General features: G+C 41.3%; 1 protein-coding gene across 1 annotated transcript in view; it reads left to right on the forward strand.

Moving 5' to 3' along the window:
- The window catches only part of LOC112076473 (zinc finger protein 585B-like), a 40,761-nt gene that overhangs the window by 16,009 nt on the left and 2,945 nt on the right, over positions 1–21,807 (forward strand).

The following is a 21,807-nucleotide window of genomic DNA, read 5'->3' on the forward strand; positions in this document are numbered from 1 at the left end:
AGCAAAGAAAGACAGTTAGGACAAAGATCTCCTGATCAGAAGATGGGAATAACAGGCAGGATGTGGACAACACTCGTAGAAAAGCAAAGAAAGACAGTTAGGACAAAGATCTCCTGTCAGAAGATGGGAATAACAGGCAGGATGTGGACAACACTCGTAGAAAGCAAAGAAAGACAGTTAGGACAAAATCTCCTTCAGAAGATGGGAATAACAGGCAGGATGTGGACAACACTCGTAGGAAAGCAAAGAAAGACAGTTAGGACAAAGATCTCCTATCAGAAGATGGGAAAAACAGCAGGATTGGGACAACACTCTAGAAAGCAAAGAAAGACAGTTAGGACAAAGATCTCCTGTCAGAAGATGGGAATAACAGGCAGGATGTGGACAACACTCGTAGGAAAGCAAAGAAAGACAGTTAGGACAAAATCTCCTGTCAGAAGATGGGAATAACAGGCAGGATGTGGACAACACTCGTAGGAAAGCAAAGAAAGACAGTTAGGACAAAATCTCCTGTCAAGAGATGGGAATAACAGGCAGGATGTGGACAACACTCGTAGGAAAAGCAAAGAAAGACAGTTAGGACAAAGATCTCCTATCAGAAGATGGGAATAAGGCAGGATGTGGACAACACTCATAGAAAAGCAAAGAAAGACAGTTAGGACAAAGATCTCCTGTCAGAAGATGGGAATAACAGGCAGGATGTGGACAACACTCGTAGGAAAGCAAACGCAACTCTGGATCATTTCATGCTGTGGGTTTCAGATAAATAGATGCGTGATCAAGTTATGTTTTTCAACATTCTATGTAAATAAAGTTTGATTTGATTCGAATGATGATGTAATGATTAAACATGACACAGCATTGTAGGAAGCTCACAGGTCTGCTGTTCAGTCTGTTGATGTTCTCACGTTATTAGAAACAGGAATTCCTGGTCATTTGATTTAGAATGTCTCCCAGGTGATGAGAGAATGGTCAGACTGATGTTATTTAGACATTAAAACAAAGTGCACCCTGCATCCCACTGCTGGCTTGCTTCTGAAGCTAAGCAGGGTTGGTCCTGGTCAGTCCCTTGATGGGAGACCAGATGCTGCAGGAAGTGTTGATGGCGGGCCAGTAGGGTGCACCCTTTCCTCTGGTCTAAAAAAATAGCCCAATGATTGGTGATTGGGGACATTGCCCTGTGTAAGGTGCTGTCTTTTGGATGGGACTTTAAACGGGTGTCCTGACTGTCTGTGGTCACTAAAGATCCCATGGGACTTATTGTAGGAGTAGAGGTATTAACCCTGGTGTCCTGACTATATTCCCACTCTGGCCCTCATACCATCATGGCCACCCAATAGTCCCCAGCTTAAAATTGGCTCATTCATCTCCTCTCCCATGTAACTATTCCCCAGGTCGTTGCTGTAAATGACAATGCGTTCTCAGTCAACTTACCTGGTAAAATAAGGGATTAAAGAAAACGTGTACTTTCCAGAAATGACTGAACCTCCTTCCATCTGTTCAGCAGTATTTCTCATCAATTGTCTTAATGCTGCTCATTCCTGATATTGTTTGAATCTTTTCAAACGTGTTTTTCCAGCCCCAATTCAATAACAATCTTTTCAATCTAATGATAAATGCATTCTGAGATATAGTGCCTCCTGTGAAAAGGTAAACGGCGTGCTCGACCTTATAGAAACTTAAATCGGATGCTGGATCCTCGTGTATATAATTCAAAGAACAGAGATAGGACAGCACTCCGGTAAATAAACTTAAATTGATTTTTTTTTTAATGTGGCGCATGAACGTTTGTTTCGGTTATGAGGCCTTTCTTCAGCGTCCAAGTCGATGGCAATCAATGTTACAACAACTATACGACACAGGCGTGCGTAATTCTAAATTCCCAATCGGTATTGGCCCAGCGAGATCCCAGCAGAGGGAGCTGTGGGGGAAACCATGACAATCAAATAAAGACAGACTCACAATGCAAATGCTTTATGATGTCACTATGATGTCATTACCTGTCACTATGATGTCATTTCCTGTCACTATGATGTCATTACCTGTCATTTTGAAGTCATTACCTGAATGTCTGGCCTATTTAGAACCTACTATTTAAAAAAATAAATTAAAATAAAAACGGGTAAAAGAACATTCCTCATTGAGGTCTGCTGGGGCAAAAGGTCTTGCTGGGGCAAAAGTGACCAAGTGATCTATCCAAACTGTCTCTCTTTGGAGAAGTAATGCCTCTCAACACCTAGGTGTCGCCTTCACCTATCCAATGCCCATATAACTTAAGGCACTTAGTTCATGATSATGGCTGTTGAAATGCCTGGCGACAGGTGATTTTTTTCCTCATGGTTCTGAATGGAGCTCTTTATGCTCAGATATCCTCGTCTTAAGTTCATGTTTGGTCTTACCCACATAWTAAAAGTTACARGAACACTTACGGAGATATAACAACATATTTCATGTTACATGTTATTCTACCTCAAACCTTTATCCTCCCACCTGAATGGGGAGTTCCCTCTGATCACGGCGTAACAGTGGACACAGTTGTGACAASGGAAAATGACCATCCGGAATAATAGAAACTTGTTTCTCCGGCATATCTGACCTTACTAAACAATCCCAGAGATGTGAGTCTCTTCTAGCAATACCTTGGGGAGGATTCAAACGCTTTACCAAAGCTGTTGTCACTGTGTAGTAAGTGCTCACTGTCACTTCTGTCCCAAGCCGTTGTCGGGGATACCCGTTGTCAGGGATACCCGTTGTCAGGGATACCTGTGTTACAATGTCTTCTTATCTTTCCTCGTTTTAAAATGATCTATATTTTTATGTTATTTTACAGTTCAATACAACAATAAAACACAGTGGAATTTTGTTTAAGACATACACTGACTGTACAAAACATTAAGAACACCTGCTGTTTCCATGATATAGACTGACCAGGTGAATCCAGGTGAAAGCTTTGATCCCTTATTGATGTCACTTGTTAAATCCATTTCAATCAGTGTAGATGAAGGGGAGGAGACAGGTTAAAGAAGTATTTTTAAGCCTTGAGACATGGATTGTGTATGTTTGTGCCATTCAGAGGGTGAATGGGCAAGACAAAAGATTTAAGTGCCTTTGAACGTGGTATGGTAGTAGGTGCCAGGCGCACCGGTTTCTGTCAAGAACTGCAACACTGCTGGGTTTTTCACGCGCAAACAGTTTCCCGTTTGTATCAAGAATGGTCCACCACCCAAAGGACATTCAGCCAACTTGACACAACTGTGGAAAGAATTGGAGTCAACATGGGACAGCATCCCTGTGTTCTGATGGCAAACGAGTGGGGTGGGGGGAGTGCTAAGCAATATTAGGAAGGTGTTCCTGATAAGATTACTTAAGAGCAGACTCTGAGCAACCAAAGAGAGCAAGTTCTGGGCCAGGTTCAATGGCCCTCTCATACACCATTGAATACCAGTCAAGAAAGTTCACACAGAAGTGATTTAGTAGGGGCGCAGAGCCAAAACAAACGAGTCAATAAAGCACTTTGAGGTTTTACACCCGTCAACCTGGAGGTAAATTCTATGCAGTTTAGTTTTGGACTAATGAAGTCTGTGCATGACCTTGTATTGGTATCAATTGATATCTTGTGGCATTGATGGAACAAGGGTGAATATCTACACAGTCATCCAAAGATCTCAATATTCAACTCTTAACACCAGGTCTCCTTGAGATGACTAGTAGAGGCCTCTGTATAGTTGGAATACAAACTGGGAGATTGGGTCAGAGACGAAAGAGGAAGTGAGACACCCCACTCTCTTTTTTTWWTTTTCTTTCTGGTTCAAAGACAATGAACTAAGTCGACTAGACCCAGCTGCTATTGCATTGGCGTCTATGGGAGACCCAGTCGGTTAAGTAGACCGAAACAGCATCTTTTTTTTTTTTTCAACGGTGAACTACTTTATCTTCATTTATACACCATCTGTAACAGGTCATACTTAATTATACAAACTGGGAGGCGAGGTATTTCGAGTTGGGAGGGTGMTGTAACCGGTCATAAAATGTATTTTGCACAGGGAGGTTTTCAAAGTTTGGAATGTTCCTTTTCATATAGTGTCTGACTTGTAAATAGAAGAATATTTTAAATTAGAGTTCAAATGTGTTCTTTAACTGGTTATATTATGCAAATTGCTTCTCTATGTATAGGTTTTCASTTGTGGCCAGCCCATTCTCCCTCCATTCAACATACCTTATCAGACCGAGGTGGAACAAAAGTATAATTGAAACATATTGGAGTGCATACAGAGGTGTTGTTTTTGTTTTTTATGACCGTGTTGTTCTTTCTGCATTTTGTATTTTGTATTTTTATTTTGATGTGTGTATTTTCTGTATTTTCTGTCATTCAGGGCTCATCTGTAAAAGAGACCTTGGTCTCAGTATGACTCCCTGATAAAATAAAGGTTAAATGAATAAAAATAAAAAGGTCACCTCATAAACATGTTTAATAATAGAATAATATATATGCCATTTAGCACATGATTTTATCCAAAGCAACTTCAACAATCGTGCATGAATTACAAACGCCATGCTCTACCAAATAAACTACAAAGGACCACTTGTTAATCTGGGTTAGAATTCTTAAAGAATTTATCAAAACTGAGTTATTGCCTGTCTGTTTGTTTGGGCACTCTGCTTTGGAGAAAAGCATGGCTGGAAGAGAGGAATTTGTTGCGATCCTGACTTCCATATTTAGCCACAGGGAGGAGTCGGTATCTAACACATCAGGGAAACAAAAAAAGAATTAATCCTAGATCCGCCTATTACTTGCTGGAACTGTTTCCCCTCGTGTAGTTATCTATTCCATTATTAATGGTCTGGACCTTGTAGTAAAACGCCTGATTATATAAAAATATTGATATTTTTTAAATATGCTTTCAAAAAATCGCCTTGCGTTTTATCTGAGAGTATTTCCCATAACCTTATGCTGCTCATTCATGATGTTGTTTTAATCTCATATAGATTCGATTCCTGATTTTAATAATTGATTCTCCCAGATCCTCCTGTTCTTATGATAACCACTGTTTGTCTACATGTGGTCATCGTTCTACTTTACTACTTTACTACTGGTCTGTAGGCTGCCTTGCACAGTAAACCTCCTCTTCGTCAACATCTATTCTAGAACCAAGATGTAGTCATCGTTCTACCATTACTACTGGTCTGTAGGCTGCCTTGCACAGTAAACCTCCTCTTCGTCAACATTATTCTAGAACCAAGATGTAGTCATCGTTCTACTTTACTACTGGTCTGTAGGCTGCCTTGCACAGTAACAACCTCCTCTTCGTCAACATCTATTCTAGAACCAAGGAGTTTTCTACACTTCTTTGAGTAGAACACGGGATGGTGGATTGACTGTGGATTTAAATTGTCAGTGGCGATGTCTTGTTGTATATTCTTCTTCTCGAAGAAGAAAGTTGCTGATAATATACAGTTGTTTTTGTATGGATCGCTTATTGGAAAGGTTTCTAAGTACAAATATTTGGTTCTATGGTTCCGTGAGCGATATACAGGAAAAGATAATGTCATAAAATGTTGAAACATGGTGTAAGAAGGTGGTGAATCTTATGCGTTCGGTCTCTGGTTATGAATTGGGTGCTGACAAACAATCTTTGTTGGAAATATATAGAGCTCTGATCAGGACATCAATTGATTACGGTTGTATAGTTTATGGAACAGGGGCGAAGACTTGGCTCCAGTGGCTGGACAGAATCCAGTATATAGCTTTAAAGATATGTATTGGTGCATTTAAATCAACATATGTAAGTGCCATACTAGTAGAGGCAGGTGAGATGCCTTTGGATATATGGCATAAAAAATTGTCATTAACTTATTGGGTTAGGCCGAAAGGCTGGGAGGTTGAGCATCCCACTGCTACTGTTCTAGATGCCTGTTGTGGATATACTAGTAAACAAGGCAGTCGTTTTTGGTTGGACAGTGTTGTGGAAATATTGAATCAAATATTTCTCATGAACCCGGAACTTGTAAATTCAATTAGACTTTATTACAAAAGTAACAGAAGCCGAGCAATTCCATGGAAGAACTGATCTCTCCAGTCTCAGTACTCAGCTTTTATACATTTCCACTCTTGCATAACATACATAGTCACTCCTTTCTATGTAAATGATTAACACCCCATGGCCTTGCGCCACCATTATCTTTCTGTCTCAATTCTGGCTTGTTTAACGTTCACATCTGACTTATCTTGCACAAGTTTAGATTATATTGGTGGCGACACCACAGTTCTAATATGAAAAAAATTATACATTTATTACATATAAATGTTCCTAATATAAGTGCATTTCTAGTATTACTTGATTAATAATACAAACATATTTTTCCAGTATGTAACATGTCTCCCCAATACATATACATGGCTTGTGGTTCTAGTATTGATTGACTAAAGTACACAGTCACTGGTCTTCACCAGTTCAGGCCTATGTTGCCTATGAATGATTAACCCGTGTGCATGGTCAGCAGTCTCCACAGGACCAGACATGACTCTGAACAGTCAAGTCTGTATTGATCCAGCCTGCCACGTCCACATAGATTCTGCTTACGTGCTGTTTCTTCATGTCTCATGATCAACACTGTGGTTGATCCTGCTCTGTACACTCACATAAAGTCATCCTTCATTCTGCTTACACGTGTCTAATAGTTTACCCCATATTGATTCTGCTTACTGCTTCTGGAAAACAGTATAGGTAATGGAAAATCTCCATTATGTCATGGAAATTCTCCTACAACAGTTGGAAAGATTTCTGATGAAAGTGGTTTGAGGGAGTTGGAGGTTGGCCCTTCTGTGGGGATAGTGGGTGCTCCTCCATGGTTACTCCCAGATCCTGTTGTTGATCTAACCTTGGTAGAGAAAATATAAAGTTGGCCAGAAGTCAGTGATAGAGGGAAACTGGTTGATAATTACGTTGGTAGAAGTTTTTATGCATTTTTACCGCTTTTCACAGATGGATGTCACGTTCCTGACCTATTGTTCCTTTTTCTGTTATTTATTTAGTTGGTCAGGGCGTGAGTTGGGGTGGGTTGTCTTTGTGTGTTTTTGTTTAGTCTAGGGGTGTTGTATGTGTATGGGGTAGAGAAGAGTGAGGTTGTCTAGTTATGTCTATGGCTGCCTAGATTGGGTCTCAATCAGAGACAGCTGTCATTCATTGTCTCTGATTGGGAGCCATATTTAAGGCAGCCAGGCTTTTGTGGGTAGTTGTCTATGTTGAACGTTTGTTGCTTGTCTGTGCACTTACGTTATTTAGCTTCACGGTCGTTTGTTGTTTTGTTAGTTTGTATATAGTGTTCGTTTTGTGTTTTCTCTCTCTTCTCAATAAAAGAAGATGTATTTTGCACACGCTGCGCCTTGGTCCAATCTCTGTCAAGAAGACGATTGTGACAATGGATCCAAGGACCCAGATAGTGGGTGCAAAGGAGCAGGCGTTTACGTTCCTGAATTTTATGTGCAGATATGTAGAAAACTAACAGGTGAACTGTCAGTATACTCAGTTGAACTGTTGGCGATAGTAGTTGTCCTCCAGTGGGTGGAGGACGCACAACCTCTCAGAATTATGCCATTTATAGATACCCATGAGGCTGCACACAATTTGCCCAGCAAAGTCGGCGTTAGGGGAGGGTTTGGCCGGCCGGGATGTCCTTGTCTCATCATGCTCTAGCGACTCCTTGTGGCGGGCTGATGTAATATGCCAGGGAGATGTGTATACTGTGGCTAAGAAAGTAATATTAAGTGTATGTTGTGTAGTAAGCTGTTAGTAGCCCATGTGCCTCACCCTAATAATTTGGTCCCTTTCCTCCCTCATAATTTCTCCTACTGTTCTAACTTGATGGTGCACATGTAGCCTATAGCCTGTTTAAAAGAAATATAATCATTGAATATTGTAAGAGCTTTCATTGTCTGCTTATAAGCCCCCTTTATTCATCCTATGGCTCTGACTTGGTGTACAGGGAGAATACTGTAAGAACAGCCCATGTTCTGAATTCTGTCGCTGTACATTTCAAAAGTGCTGAACAAATAGTTATTGACTACGTCCTAGCTCGCTCATTAATGTCTTAATCAAAATTACAGATGGCCTCTTAACCGCTCGTCGTTCCCTTATGCCATAGTTTGTACATCTCAATTGTCAGTAGAAACCACATTTATTTAAGCAAGTCAGCCATATCAGCTTTGTTTTTTTTAAAGACAGTAAATGAGGCTGAATTAACTGTCGCTGCCAGACATGACTCCACTGATAGCCAGGTATAGCAGTGGTAAGGATTCACTCCATGGTGCTGGAAGGAAAGCTCTGCTGTTGGGACAGCTTTATGTGGGCCCTAACAGTTTGTGGGCACCGTTATAGTGCAATTAATGTATTGTTTAGTGTTGTGTTGTGGCTTTTCTGGCATACATAAAAAAATAAAAATAAATGGTTTGCCCCACCAAGATTTCCATGATGAAATCGGCACTGTATGCTCAGATTCCCTGTCTGTATTGAATAGTTTATCATCTGGCAAGTCTAATAGGAGTGAACTACTATTGGAGGCATTAATGTTATTATGAAGAATTGAGAGACTGGGTGTAGTAGTGAGATTCTATTCTGCTGGGTTTCAGACAAATTCGGGTGTGGGAAGGGAATGAAATTGTAGACCAGATTGCCAAAATAACGTTAAAACTAGATATAATTTATATTAATGTTCCACTGGGTAAAGGTGAAGCCATTTTGATAGATGTGTGGCAGAAGAGATGGGACTCTGAGCACAAGGGCCTGCATTTATATGCCCTCCGCAGAAAAGTCGGTAGACCAAGATTCAAAAGTCAGATTAGGAAGGAAGAAGTGGTGTTGCTCGATTGAGTCTAGGACATTTGTATATTGAACTCGTCATTACATCTGCTTGGCAAGCATGGGAATAGTTTGTGTCTGGAGTGTATAGTCAATGAAACGCTGGTGCATGCATTGTTATATTGTTTTAAGTATATTGAAGTGTAGGGTCATTGAGATTGGGGGGTTGGAAGGGATTTGGGGGATGGAGGAGGGTCTATTAGAAGTTAGTAAGGCTCTTTTTTTCTTTTCTCAGAAGTACTGAGTTAGGTAGAAATGTGGAGCTAATGTCGTTAAACCGTGATTGATCTCACACTCCAGCATAGTAGGTGGCAGGATGGACATTTAACGTTTGTTTGCGGACGCACAGTATATAATTGAAGAAGAAGAACAATTTAAAAACACGGAAGTAGAATTGGAAACAACTTTGTTTTGATTTTGAACGTTATTTTTGTGGAGTAAATAAAGACCTAGCTAGTGTTGATGATTCGTTACTAGAGAAATGAGACCAAGTCAAGACGCTGGACAGGGTGGATCGGTATATAGTAAGACAGTTTATTCGGATGTAAAGATATCTGAGCAAAGCGTGCTGCACGGCCCCGTTCGTCTAGTTCTTAGGGAACTATCGGAAGAGGAGACCCGAAACATATTGCGCAGTTCATGTTATACAGTAAATGACGTAGGTAGATTCTTGTAGTTCGTGCTCCTGACTGGTCGCTGTAAGTGGAGGCCCGTTCCCTCCACGCTGGTGTCCATGCCTCATTGGTTCCTGGCACTGTTCTTTGTTCTTGGAAACCCAGCCTAAAGCAAGGGTGTGTGTGTGTGTGTGTGTGTGTGCGTGTTCGTATAATGGCATTCCTCCCTTATCAGTGGTAATAAAAGGTCTGAGTCAGCCATCCTCCCCTGCGTGGGGGAGTGAGGTTTGTATCTGTTACGGGCAGATGGTGTTTAACTGTGGGGTGTAGCAAGATATTTGCAACAAACTCTGCTTTAATAAGGAAGGCATTATAACAGTATTATAGCTATGTGTTAAGGTCAATGAAGACAGCATTTCTTACACTAGCTACTGACTGAACTAAATAGGCGACCCAACTCCCAGTCGTCTGAAATATGTATAAACTACAGTTGTTTCGTGTGTTTTTAAATGAGCGTTTATCGGCGGCTGCTGTGGAGATTTTCGGGGGAGTTGAGAAAACTTTAGAGGAGTACCAGGAGGAGAAAGCTCGGCTACGGAGATTTCTGCGGATCACTCCGGAGATAAAACGGTGTAGACTAGGTTCGTATGAAGTTTTACCTATATCTAGCTATAGTTGTAGTGAATTAATAAACTGTTTAGGTGATCACCATTTCAACAATGTAATAAGTAGCCTATAACTCAGTTTCTTGTTGCAGCCTTGTGTTGTTTTCATTGCTAAATGTGGAAAAAGTCAAGGGGTCTGAATAATTTCCAAATGCTCAGACCCCTTTTGTTTTTCGACATTTTGTTATGTTACAGCCTTATTCTAAAAGTGATTAATTATTTTTCCCCCTCATCAATCTACACGAAATACCCCATAATAATAACGCCAAAATAGGTTTTTAGAAATGTTTGCAAATGTATTAAATATAAAAAACAGAAATACCTTATTTGCATAAGTATTCAGACCCTTTGCTATGAGACTAGAACTTGAGCTCAGGTGCATCCTGTTTCCATTGATCATCCTTGAGATGTTTCTACAACTTGATTAGAGTCCACCTGTGGTAAATTCAATTGATTGGACATGATTTGGAAAGGCACACACCTGTCTATATAATGTCCCACAGTTGACAGTGCATGTCAGAGCGAAAACTAAGCCATGAATTGTCCGTAGAGCTCCGAGACAGGATTGTGTCGAGGCACAGATCTGGGGAAGGGTACCAAAAAATGTCTGCAGCATTGAAGGTACACAAGAACACAGTGGCCTCCATCATTCTTAAATGGAAGAAGTTTGGAACCACCAAGACTCTTCCTAGAGCTGGCCGCCCGGCCAAACTGAGCAATCGGGGGAGAAGGGCCTTGGTCAGGGAGGAGACCAAGAACCCGATGGTCACTTTGACAGAGCTGCATTGAAGGTGTCGTAGCTGAATCAGTATTAGTTAGGTAACATAGATAAATAAGATGTTTTATTTACTTGCAGAATATCAGAAAGGGAGAAAGGCTCCACTATGTCTGTACGCTAGTCACTCCCTTCTTTTCCCATTGGGGGGAGGAGTATGGCAGTGTCTGGAACCATTGTATTACCCCTCTGATGTGTTGCAGAATCTTGAGATAGTATATGACCTAGAGGTTCACTCCCCTTAGTGAGCTTCTCCAGGGTGGGGAGGAGAGGGGGTGTATTTGAGATGGGAGTATCTAGAATGGACAATTGATATATGCCATTGGATGAGGTAATGTTTTGGTCCTAAGTGGTACCAAGAACGAGATTAGAATCTCGTCTAAAGAGACCAAACTGAATGATAATTTATAGCTAATGCTATCTGGCTATGGGATACTCCTCTTTCACGTAAAAGGCCCTTTGTAATGTTCCTAAGATCTGTGGTTCGTCATGTGAGTTGAGAGGGGTGTATCTTGGCTATAAAAGATACTAAGAATTGTTTTGTAAGCACTCTCAGAGAATTAATTTATAGACACTGAATTGATCTGAGAGTCAAAGGGCGATGGTGAAGCTCATATAATTAAAGATGGACTTTAAAATATAACTCTGACTTGTGTGTGGTTTGCTCTCTCATCATTTAGTAATACAGGAAATTACCACGACAAAGGTCCCCAAGAATCCAGTGGCCTCCATCATTCTTAAATGTAAGAAGTTTGAAACCACGACTCTTCATAGAGCTGGACGCCCGGCTAAACTGAGCAATCGGGGGAGAAGGGCCTTGGTGAGGGAGGTGACCAAGAACCCGATGGTCACTCAGACAGAGCTCCAGAGTTCTGCGGTAGAGATGGGAAAACCGTGCAGAAGAACAACCATCTCTGCAGCACTCCACCAATCAGGTCTTTATGGTAGAGTGGCCAGACGGAAGCCCCTCCTCAGTAAAAGGCTCATGACAGCCCGCTTGGAGTTTGCCAAAAGGCACCTAAAGGACTCTCAGACCATGAGAAACAAGATTCTCTGGTCTGATGAAACCAAGATTGAACTCTTTGGCCTGAATGCCAAGCGTCACGTCTGGAGGAGACCTGGCACCATCCCTACGGTGAAGCATGGTGGTGGCAGCATCATGCTGTGGGGATGTTTTTCAGCGGCAGGGACTGGGAGACTAGTCAGGATCGAGGTAAAGATGAACGGAGTGAAATACAGAGAGATCCTTGATGAAAACCTGCTCCAGAGCTCTCAGGCTCTCGGACTGGGGCGAAGGTACACCTTCCAACACGACAACGACCCTAAGCACACAGCCAAGACAACGCAGGAGTGGCTTCGGGACAAGTCTCTGAATGGCCTTGAGTGGCCCAGCACGAGCCTGGACTTGAACCCGATCGAACATCTCTGGAGAGACCTGAAAATACCTGTGCAGCGACACTCCCAATCCAACCTGACAGAGCTTGAGAAGATCTGCAGAGAAGAATAGAAGAAACTCTCCAAATACAGGTGTGCCAAGCTTGGAGCGTCATACCCAAGAAGACTCAAGACTGTAATTGCTGCCAAAGGTGCTTCAACAAAGTACTGAGTAAAGGGTCTGAATACTAATGTAAATGCGATATTTCCGTTTAAAAATGTTATACATTTGCCACAAATTCTAAAAACCAGTTTTTCTTTGTCATTTTGGGGTAACGGGTGTAGATTGAGGGGGAAAAAACTATTTAATACATTTTAGAATAAGCACTATGTGTGTGTGTGTGTGTGTGTGTGTGTTTTACCAGTCAAAGGTTTGGACACCTACTCATTCCAGGGTTGTTCTTAATTGTTACTATTTTCTACATTGTAGAATAATAGTGAAGACATCTAAACTATGGGCTCCCATGTGGCGCAGCGGTCTAAGGCACTGCATCTCTGTGCTAGAGGTGTCACTACAGACCCTGGTTCGATCCTGGGCTGTATCACAACCGGCCGTGATCGGGAGTCCAATAGAACGGCATACAATTGGCACAACGTCATCCGGGTTTGGCCTGGGGTAGGCCTTCATTGTAAAACAAGAATTTGTTCTTAACTGACTTGCCTAGTTAAATTAAAAGGAAATAACACATATGGAATCATGTACTAACCAAAAATGTGTTAAACAAATCAAAATGTATTTTTTTGTTGAGATTCTTCAAAGTAGCCACCCTTTGCCTTGATGAAAGCTTTGCAAACTCTTGCCATTCTCTCAACCAGCTTCATGAGGTAGTCACCTGGAATGCATTTCAATTAACAGGTGTGCCTTATTAAAAGTTAATTTGTGGAATTTCTTTCCTTAATGCGTTCGAGCCAATCAGTTGTGTTGTGACAAGGTGGGGGGGGGGGGGGGGGGGGGGGGGGATACAGAAGATAGCCCTATTTGGTGAAAGACCTAGTCCATATTATGGCAAGAACAGCTCAAATAAGCAAAGAGAATTCTTTCTGCTCATTCTGCCTTGTTGGCGCACACTGTTGAGTTTTAGTCACATTATATTTTTATACTATTCAGCTACCATTCTAAAATGTCATAAGAAATTAGGTGGTGTTTTTTGGACTAACAGTAATGGTTATGTTATGTACAATACTAATGAATCATTATGTGATCTTCCAAGACATTACATTTACATTTTACATTTAAGTCATTTAGCTGACGCTCTTATCCAGAGCGACTTACAAAATTGGAAAGTTCATACATATTCATCTTTGATCTAACTTTATTAAACGAGCACCATAGTGAGAAGTGATGGAGTACGTCACTCTCGCAGCACCACACCCCTGCAGTCTGCTGCACCAAAACAAACAATTGAAGCGCACCTAGCTTACTCTTTTGCCTGCGCAAACATTTGGTGATGCAGAAACTACAGACCACAAAATCTGGGAATATTTGGCCAAGGAAACATTTGTGGTTGGTCTTAGGGAATGTAAAAAAGTTAGGAAGGGAGACTTTTTAAAACGGGATTGAGTGAAGTAGCAGCAAATGTGTTAATATGAGCAACTAATGAACATGGAGATAGCCTCACAAGTTTGATGAAATGACCTTATATCTTTCAGTCTAATACGGCCATTTACTTACTGTCGTAGATCTTCATCAGAACAACATATTTTGTAATTCGTTAGGCCTACTGTCCTCTTCAAGTTTAGCTGGAGCAAAGATAATGGATATACTGACAAGATACAGTGGGGCAAAAAATATTTAGTCAGCCACCAATTGTGCAAGTTCTCCCACTTAAAAAGATGAGAGAGACCTGTCATTTTCATCATAGGTACACTTCAACTATGACAGGCGAAATGAGGGAAAAAAATCCAGAAAATCACATTGTAGGATTTTTTATGAATTTATTTGCAAATTATGATGATGATGAATTGATTATTCGACATCATCCTATACTGATGATAACCACTGTTTGTCTACATGTAGTTATAATTCCCCTTTACTACTGAGGGCAGTGGAGGCTGGTATTATTGAGAAAGCTAAACTTTGATATGTGTTTTTGGATGGGTCAAACTGACCATGCCCATTTCAAGCTTAAATATATTTTTGTAAGTTAAGAATATTTAAGAAAGTTAGCTGGCTAACTCAGGGACATGCTTTGAAGTATCCACCCTTGGTCTGTAGGCTGGCTGCCTTGCACAATAATAAACCCCCATCCATCTGGCGACGCTGTTGTATGTTTCCGGGTTCGAGTAGAACCAAGGAGTTTAAAAACGTTCCTCGACTAGAACACGGAAGTAGAATTGGAGATGAACGTAATGATGAGATGCTCATGTCACTCAGTCCAGACAATGGGAGTCTTTGTCCCAAAAGTGGGAATGCAGGCGACAAGATTAGATCCGAAATAAACCCATAGAAACCATCGGGCTTATTTTGGTGAGAGTGTAACCTCTCGCTTCGCCTGATCCTCTCTGAGGTGACATTGTTTTGATTTTGAACGTTATTTTTGTGGAGTAAAGAAAGACCTAGCTAGCTACTGACTGAACTAAATAGGCTACCCAACTCCCAGTCGTCTGAAATATGTATAAACTACAGTTGTTTCGTGTGTTTTTAAATGAGCGCTTAACGACGGCTGCTATGGAGATTTTCGGGAAAGTTGAGAAAACGGTAGTGGAGTACCAGGAGGAGAATGATCGGCTACGGAGACTGTTGCGGATCACACCGGAGATACAACTATGTAGAATAGGTTCGTATGTAGATCTACTGATAGTTAACTATAGTTCTACTCAATTAGTAAACTGCTTAGGTAAATAGAAATCACAATTTCGACAAAATGTTTTTAATGAGATGTTATATAATATATACTGTATATATTGGGCTACAGGCCTCCAGCAGTCAAGATTTTATCTGCGAATGTGTAATTTACAAGATTAAATAAACCATTGAAGCCATTTACAATTATAATGTAGGCCTATGATTATATAGTTGTCTGCATATTTCATTACTTATCTAAAGCCTTCAAATCTAATTGTATTTGTCACATGCTTCGTAAACAGGAATAAACTAACAGTGAAATGCTTACTTATGTCCCTCTAACAACGCAGGGATAGAAATAATAAAGATAACACTAAGAATAAATACGCAATCAGGGTTCTCCCCAAAGAATGCGAGAGGCGCTGCGCCATCTTRTGGACTGAATGCTCCACTATGTAAAATGTGTCATCATATTAGGACATGTTTTGCTTTAGATTGCAGGACATGGCAGTTACAGGTGTAAGAAAACGCTAAAATCTCTGAGTCCAGAGTGGGGCACYGCCCTCGTACTCAGTAGCACCACCTTGTTCCGTGCGATGTAATTCCTGGAGTCTGGTATCACTTTGTGGGTGAATCTTCTGTTTCTCCCTTTCTTGAGTTCCACGTAGAGAAAAAGCAAAGGCACAGTGCTAACCGCACGAATTGTCTGTCTCGACCTTGAATTGGATGCGGCTTATGAAAAGCGCAACTGGACACACTCTCTTACTGCTACCTATGTGGATTCCTTATCTATACGACCCCCTCTCTCCTCTTTTATTACCTGGATGTCCTAAGTTCAAACCCCCCACTTCTACTTATAATGGTTTTCCTTTCTAACCCACTTCTACTTAATACTGTGTTTCTTTCTATACTCGCCATCAAACGTTCTCTTCCTTATAGATTGTGTATTCTTTACTTAACGCCCGCATACAAGCTGTCTTAAGCTTGAGTGATGATAGCTTGGGATTGTCCTAGTATCTGACAACCCCTATTCTCCTTATATGTTGTTCCTTTCACAACCCAACTGTCCGCCACATCTGACTGTAATAATCGCGATTCTCTTCAAACCACCAGTCTCTTCGCAGCTTATAACTCGAGTTTTCCCTCTAATAGACCCCTCGGATCTAGGCTCTTGATTGTGATAGGTCTCCACATTTTCTAACCCCCGTAGGAGCAACTGGAGAATTACTTTCTCGGGCTTTAATAGTTGGGTTCTCTGGGTTTTCAAAAGCTGTTTTCCGCCACTTCATACTTTATATGGTTTCCTTTCTAACCCACCCACTTCTCCTTATATGGTTCCTTTCAAAAAACCCACCCAACTTCTACTTATATGGTTTCCTTTCAAAACCCCCCTTCTTCCTTATATGGTTCTTTAAAACCCCACTTCCCTTATAGGGTGGGGTTCCCATTTCAAAAGCCCACCCACGATCTCCTTACTACGTGGTTCCTTTCAAAACCCCCAACTTCTACTTATAAATGGTTCTTTAAAAATGTCCCCAGTTCTCATTGGCCCTGCAGCAACTCACCAGAGACATGTCTCCCATTGAAGCATGGTTCTTGCAATTCTCTGGATCGACGGGCTAACGCCACTGGTTTCAGTTCCGCCAATTCCCGCGACTTCGACAGAGCCATTCAAAGCGGTCCAAGGTGGGACAACATTCATCAGGCCAACAATTCAACAAGCCTGCTCAACGCTATGTGAAGCGAGTATGTTGTTTCGCTACTGGCATGAGGCAAATGGTACACCAGATATGACTTGTTTTTAAACCACGCCTGTACTTTTTTTAAAGGAAATCTGTTGACCAACAGATGTCATATCTGGGTATTCCAGTCACTAGGATGAAATCCAATAGATTAGGACCTAATTGAATTCATATCAGTTGACTGATTCTGTAATATACATATTTAACTTCAGTAAAATCTTTGAAAACTGTGCGTTGAATATGTTTAGTTCAGTAATCTAGAACAGAGCGTAATCACACTTGAGCCAAATCCTCAATCCTCAGCTAATAAAAAGACGGTTTACCACCAATGTGGCACTGGAGTCAGAATGCAACAGAGAAATGTGTGGTTGCCTGTCGCAAGCAAAGAGAAAGCCACTGACACGTCGGGCTAAAACCACTTCGACAAAAATGTTTATTAAATTGGGTGACCACAAAAGCCTACACAGTTAAAAAAATGTACTAGAACTATTGCTGACTAATCCAGTAGAATTCATACGAACCTATCTACAATAGTTTTACTCTTGCGTGTGATCCGCAGCATCTCCGCTAGCAGATCATTCTCCTCGTGATACTCTGCCTACAGTTTCCCTCAACCGGCACCAAAAATCTCCACAGCCAGCAGATTGCCGTTAAACATTCATTTAAAAAACACACAGAACAAGTGTTAGTTGTAGATGTTTTTCAGTGGACTGAGAGTTGGGTATTCAGCTCGTACGGCTTCTTCGACAATGAAGGATCCATCCGTGTTACACACACTTCACATTTTCACACAGAGTGAGCAGATGTTGTATATGAGGTTTTGGGTCATTAATACAGACGTCTGGCCTTGTAAGACTGGCGATTATGCAATATCTCCTCTCCTACGAGCTTTGAGTCCTACAGACGTATACTTAAAACTAACTCGAAGTATAGGCTTCTTTCCATTCTTTATCACTCCTCTGGATTAGCGTAGTGTTCTTCTCATGGGATCCACACTAAACATCTAGTTTCGCCTAATGTCTATCTAGCGATTGGAGAAACACTACTACTCATTTCAGAGACAGATGTTAGTTGCGAAAAGTGGAAGACGTCGGAGCGAGAGGGTGTAGATGGTGAGAGGTGGATAGTGTAGGTGTACACGTGAGGCACGCGTGTATGTCGCTGTGCTGATCCTGTGCACACCCTTATGCGGAGGACATTAGTAGGTAGCTTCAGACATGTGAAGTTGGCTACAACTGTTCTGTATTTTCTAAATTCGCTCTCTTGATCGTTCGCAACGAAGGACGGAAAAAAGGAAAACGAATATATACAATTTCTTCTTTTAATTTAACAGTCATGTGCTCTTCTTAGCTGATGTTTCCAATACAAAAAAACAGATGTAGAGTTTACCACTGCAGACTTCACAACACAAACATCAAACATCTAGCACATATTCAGTGGCCTGCAAAACATTACATTGCAGCTCTATTGTGCAGAATGGATATCACAAATGCTCATGTTATGTGACAATGCACAATTATATACCATAAACTATAAACATTATTTAAAATTAAATTTATACTATATATAGTTCTATATCACTCATGTATGACAATATGACATAGACACTAGACACCAACATTGGGTGAAGTGAATGAAAGACATTACCTGTACGTTCTGGTAATAAAAATCTTAACAGATTAACATACTGGAGGAACAAAGTGGTGCGTGCTATGCTATGAAGCCCTAAATAATATCTGGTGGCAACCAATTACCTTCACGCACTTCGCTCTGTCGCTAATTAATCAGAGCTTATAAAATCTAGAGGATCCCAACCTATCACAGATCTCAGTTATATACACTGGTTCTGAAAGACCCTAGAGTCTGCAACAAGCACTAGGCAAAGGGGCACCATCACAGCAGCAGGCACTATGAAGACCAAGGAGCTCTCTCACTGTGCATGTGATCATGGGAGACAATACTATAAGTGTCGGTAAGCCCTACAGAATCAGGGGTTGGGTATAAAAAAATATCAGAAACTTTGAACGATCCCCATGGAGCACCCAATTAAATCATATTTAAAAAATGGAAAGAATATGGCACCACAATAAACCATGCCAAAGAGAGGGTCGCAAAACCAAAACTCACGACCAGGCAAGTTAGGGCATGTAGTAATATATGCCTAGATATGGCAAACACATAGTAGCCACCAAAAGATAAACCGGAAGGAGGCTGCCAAAGCTTTCCCACTAGCAAGAGATTGGAGTATCGTCCATACGGATCACTTTAAGCAAGTACAACTCCACGAGCTGGCCTCTATGGACTGTGATGTAATAGTTAGGGCATGAAAAATAAAAGCCATTGTTTAAAGAAGAGAAGATACTCAGCAAACACGCTCTTGGGTTGTATTATCAGCTGTACCAACATAGGGGTCACCCACGTGGGCAGACGTACCAAACATATGGATAGAAGGTACTCTGGTCAGATGAACACACTTGTTGTTTAAAGCTTATTTTCGGGCCATATATGCTGAGTAAATGCTATGTCTGGCGCAAACCCAATAACCTATCATCACCCTGTGTAATATAGCGGAGCATGTATAGTTTTCTTCAGCGGGTAGAGCGAGGAACTGGGAATACTGGTCAGAATTGAAGGAATGATGGCTGGGGCTAAATACAGGGAAATCCTGAGGGAAACCTGTTTCAGTCTTCCAGTAGTAGCTCTTTTTAGAGGTTCCTACCATTGCATGCAGGTAACACATTGGACCCTAGAGTATAACTAGCTAAAGCAACACTCCAAGTGGTTTACAGGAGAGAGAAATGTAAATATTATTGGCTATACTGGTACGAATGGCCTAGTCACACTAGGCCTCAGACCTCTAAATCCAAAGTCTTAGAGACGAATGGGGTATCCGCACTTAAAGATTTGCTTGTACCACCAGCGGATCCCTCCACTGAAGGAGCTAGACTGCATGGTTATATTATTAGCTGAGCTACTTTGAAGATCTGGGGCGATAAAAATCCCAGTGGCTAGAGTCGTCAAGTACTTAATAGCATGAATACCATTAAGCGCAAGTAGACACCTCTGCAAGCTGTAATTGCTGCAAAAGGTGGCTCTACAAAGTATTGGAACTTTGGGGGAGGGGGTGAATAGTTAGCACGCTCAAGTTTTTCTGTTTTTTTTGTCTTATTTCTTGCTTGTTCACCAATATAAGAATATTTTGCATCTTCAAGTGGCATGTTTGTGTAAATCAAATGATAAAAACCCCCTATTTTAATTCCAGGTTGTAAGGCACAAATAGGAAAAATGCCAAGGGGGTGAATACTTTCGCAAAGGCCACTTATATATACACACACATGTCTCTAAGGTCCCCTCATTTTTATGGTAACCTGTAGTTACACTTTATCATGCAATATCTTCCAACATCCCAACATCCGTACTGATTCAGTGCCTTCTTGACAGCCATACTGTCACGCTCGTCCGTTCCTCACTCGTCTGCAGGAGGAAGTAGTTTGGAAGGATCGGAGGACCAAAATGCAGTGTGGTATGTCTTCATCATGAATTTAATAAGCAGAGAACAACTGAAAACTATACAAAAAAAATAAACGAACAACGAACGTGAAGCTATATAAGGAAATGTTGCTGACACAAAGCAACTAACACTAGACAATCACCCACAACCCACATGACAAAACAAGCTACCTAAATATGGTTCCCAATTCAGAGACAACGACTAACACCTGCCTCTGATTGAGAACATATCAGGCCAAACACAGAAACAGACAAACTAGACATACAACATAGAATGCCCCTCAGATCACACCCTGACCAAAACAAAACATAGAACACTAGCAAAGCAATAGCTCTGATGGTTCAGGGACGACTAGACACATCCTGTGAACTTAGATTACTAACTATCCAAACAGAAACCGTGGATAAAGACGGCACTAGTATTCTTGTAATAGAGCACAAACCATCGCATTTTAATCCTGTGAAGGTGACGGTGAATATGAACACGTAACAAAGCCACCAGCTCTGCCCCTCATAAGGCACTCAAAGAGGCAAAATGGCAGTACAGAGACAAAGTGGAGTCGCAATTCAATGGCTCAGATACGAGACGTATGTGTCCATTGACTGCAGACAATCACGGATTATGAAGGTAACCAGCCACGTCGCGGACACCGACAATCTAAACACCTCTTTAAACCTCGCTTCGAGGAAAAACAGTGCAGCCAAACGTGGGCGCACCACCGATCACGAGGACTGGGAGATCTCGTTTTCAGTGGCAGATGTGAGAGTTACCCTGCACAAGCTTCCAGCCCAGATTGGATCCCAAGCCACGTCCTCAGAGCATGTGACGCCCGCTGGCTGAGTGTTACGGACATATTTAATTTCTCCCTACCAGTCTGTTAATCCCCACTTGCTTTCAAGATAGCCATCATTATTCCTTACCCAAGAAAGCGAAGGTAAACTGAACTAAAGTCACTCCATTGTTCCTCGTCACTGTAAGCAGATACGATTTTCTCGTGTACACTTGATTATCAAAGTGTGTGGAGTGTGAACTATGATGCTGTAATAAGGATGAGTTTATTCAAACCTCCCCTTACTCGCTGTAAACGATCACACGCTATACTAAGACCTTAGGTTACACTATGCGGATGACACACACAGCTGTACATTTCAATGACACAATGGTGAAGCCCCAAAATTGACCTCGCTCGAAGCTGGTGTTCCAGACATAAGGAAAGTGGATGGCTGCAACCTTTCTACTTTTAAAACTCGGGACAAAACACAGAGATGCTTGTTCTAGGTCCAAGAAACAAAGAAGATCCCTCTATTGCCCGGACCCCCGTGTATATAGTCATACGGTACCTACGAGACGTGCCGTGTTTTTTTTTTAAAAAAATAAACCAAAACAGTAAAAGTTACTCATTGTCAGGGTTCTCACAGGATTTTTT

The sequence above is a fragment of the Salvelinus sp. IW2-2015 genome, unplaced genomic scaffold, assembly GCF_002910315.2.
Source record: "Salvelinus sp. IW2-2015 unplaced genomic scaffold, ASM291031v2 Un_scaffold3775, whole genome shotgun sequence".
NCBI classification, from domain to species: domain Eukaryota; kingdom Metazoa; phylum Chordata; class Actinopteri; order Salmoniformes; family Salmonidae; genus Salvelinus; species Salvelinus sp. IW2-2015.